The 2,702-nt window shown below is 37.7% G+C and overlaps 1 non-coding gene across 1 annotated transcript; it reads left to right on the top strand.

Annotated features, from left to right (window-relative positions):
* Positions 1 to 807: 807 nt before the first annotated feature.
* On the top strand, positions 808 to 914 carry LOC127789397 (small nucleolar RNA R71). Its single transcript, XR_008020571.1, has one exon. It is a non-coding gene; the product is annotated as a small nucleolar RNA R71 (small nucleolar RNA).
* The last annotated feature ends 1,788 nt before the right edge of the window (positions 915 to 2,702 follow it).

Here is a 2,702-nt window from a genome sequence, read left to right on the forward strand (position 1 = left end):
TTCTCCTCGAATTATGACTTTACCATCATGAACTTCCCTTCCACTCCTCAGTTGGACTGCACACAATGGCTCCTTCCCCTTGGGATTGGGAACAGTATCACTCGGAAGTCCACCATTTTTTTGGGATTTGAAGTATTGTATAAACTGGTTCATAGTTGCATCCCTAACTTTCGCTCGCTCTTGAGAGTTCTTCTATTCTTTAGCCATGTCTTACACCACTTTCGCTAGATCTTTCATGGACTTGGCAAGTGCGATACCTTCTTGGAATTGTGAAGGCACTATTTCCTGATTCTGATTGTGCTGAGGTTGAGAATGTGGCACAATCGCCCCTTGGTTTGCGCTTCATCCCTGGGATGAACTACGCTTGTTATACAACACATTCCATTGGTTATTTCCTTGTGGACTCCACCCTTGGTTGTTCGGCCTAGAATAAGTTTTCACATTATTCACATCCTCACACACCAAGGGCATTGATAATTAAAATGATCTCCCTTGCATACGCCACAAATAACTTTCACCTCCACCTGTTTCTTGCCAGTATCTATCGCCTCCAGTCTCTTGGTCAGCCTCGATATTTGCACCTCTAACTCTATAGTTGGACTCACCTCTAGTACACCAGCCTGCTTCCGTGGATATACAGATCTCTTATGCTTCGGGTCATAACTGTTTTCTGCAATCTTATTAATCAACCCCCGAACCTCGTCAAATGTCTTATCCTTGAGAGACCCGCCTGCACTTGCATTTATATTAGACCGATCTTCAGGCATCAGTCCATTGTAAAATACTTGAATCTCATACCCCAGTTCTAACATAAGATTGGGGCATTTTTGCATCAAATCTTGGAAACGATCCCACGCCTAAGCGAAACTCTCCCCATTAACTTTCCGAAATTGCAAAATATCATTACGAAGCTTGTCCATCCTCGATGGAAGAAAGAAATTTTGCATAAATTTCTTCACTAAGTCTTCAAAGTTTAAATAGTGGCCGCATATGCCCTGTACCAATCTATTGCATGACCCTTCAGTGAGAACGGAAATAGCATACGCCTCACTTGAGATGGTGTTAGACCAGCGAACTTGATCAAGTTGCAATGTTCCATAAAGATTGCTATGTGGTCATGTGGGTCTTCATTCTCCAACCCTTGAAAAATGGACCCATTTTGGATAAGGCTAGTCATAGAAGGATGTATCTGATAGTTCTCCGCCAAAACTTCCAAAAAAACCGGTTGCTCCATGCGTGGCTCGTAGCAATCGTCAAAAAGGCGAGGCCTTGGTTGATCGACATCATTATTGGCCATTTCTCCCTCTTCTCTGTAGTCATTCTCTATTTTTCGGATTCCTTTCTTAACTCTTCCAATCTTCTGCTGCAACTCAAACTCAGGTTTACCCTTGGAACGGGTACGAGGCATGCAATACACAAATGCTAAAACTGCAATATCACCTATAAAATAGAAATCTGCAAGTTAGTAACAACTTGAAGATGAATATACAAAATCTACACTTATATGAGCAACTAGAACACATGAAAAGCATCTAAACAAATGCATAAAACTTAAATAACAACATACAAGAGAAATCAACACATACAAATATACATACATGATAAATACATTTTTATGGTCCTCAAATACTAAAACAAATTATGGCACATTCCCCGGCAACGATGCCATTTTGATGAGCAAAAATCTAGCATCTAGTTTTATAATTCTCAATCAAACAATACTTATATTAACCTAGTGCTAAACTACTCCAGTCTTATCACAGTATAGCATAAGGTGTCGATCCCACAGGGAATGGCATAATCTAGAATTAGCAATTAAGGGAATTTTTCTTTACATGAACTCCTACAATAGATGTGTTACTCATCTACCTTCTTATTAAGGACATGTCAAGCATGAAAACTAAACAATCCATTGAAGTTCATATAACATTAAATATCTATTTACAGAAAAATACCAATTAAATCAAAATAATAAAGCTAAACTAAAAATTAAATAAAATAAAAACCTAACTAACTAAGGCGTGAATTATTTTGATTTTGCTATACAGGCAGCATACTTTCACTTGCAAAGGAAATTCCTAAGCTAGGTTGAGAGCTTAATTGTGGTTTCATCTTTACTACTCAGCCAATTCCTAGAGAATTGCAATTGGGGTTGTCAAGCCCAACCGTTATCCCACTTCTAATGAATTACCAAGGCATTAAATTTAGTGGCTAGATTCATTAACCAATTGAATAATTCTTTGCCTCTCTTTATATAGATGCACAAATTGATCTCAAGTGTTTCTTCCCTACTTTCCCTAAAAAGGTTCAATAGAGTGGTAGTTAGGAAATCGGCGTACGTTCCTCAATCCTAACATCAAATTTAGTGGCATTCAAAATTAACTAAGCATATGAATTTAATAACAATCCAAAACATGCACAATCTCAAGAACCCATAATGTCTAGATTATCAAATCCACAAGATTTTCATGCCATATGAACAATTTCTTCATAGACAATGCTCAATGGGGCTGGGAATTGAACATAAAGATCAACCATAAATGTAACTTCCCTAAACAAACGAAATCATACAAAACCCATATCACAATTACAAAATAAACACCATGAATTCTTAACCAAGCATCAAATAATGCAAACAAATGAAGTTGAGAATAAAACCATAAGCCTGGACCCAAAATGGTTAAAGCTGAAATCTCTAGAAC

This window comes from Diospyros lotus, chromosome 13 (genome assembly GCF_014633365.1).
Source record: "Diospyros lotus cultivar Yz01 chromosome 13, ASM1463336v1, whole genome shotgun sequence".
Taxonomy (NCBI): Eukaryota; Viridiplantae; Streptophyta; class Magnoliopsida; order Ericales; family Ebenaceae; genus Diospyros; species Diospyros lotus.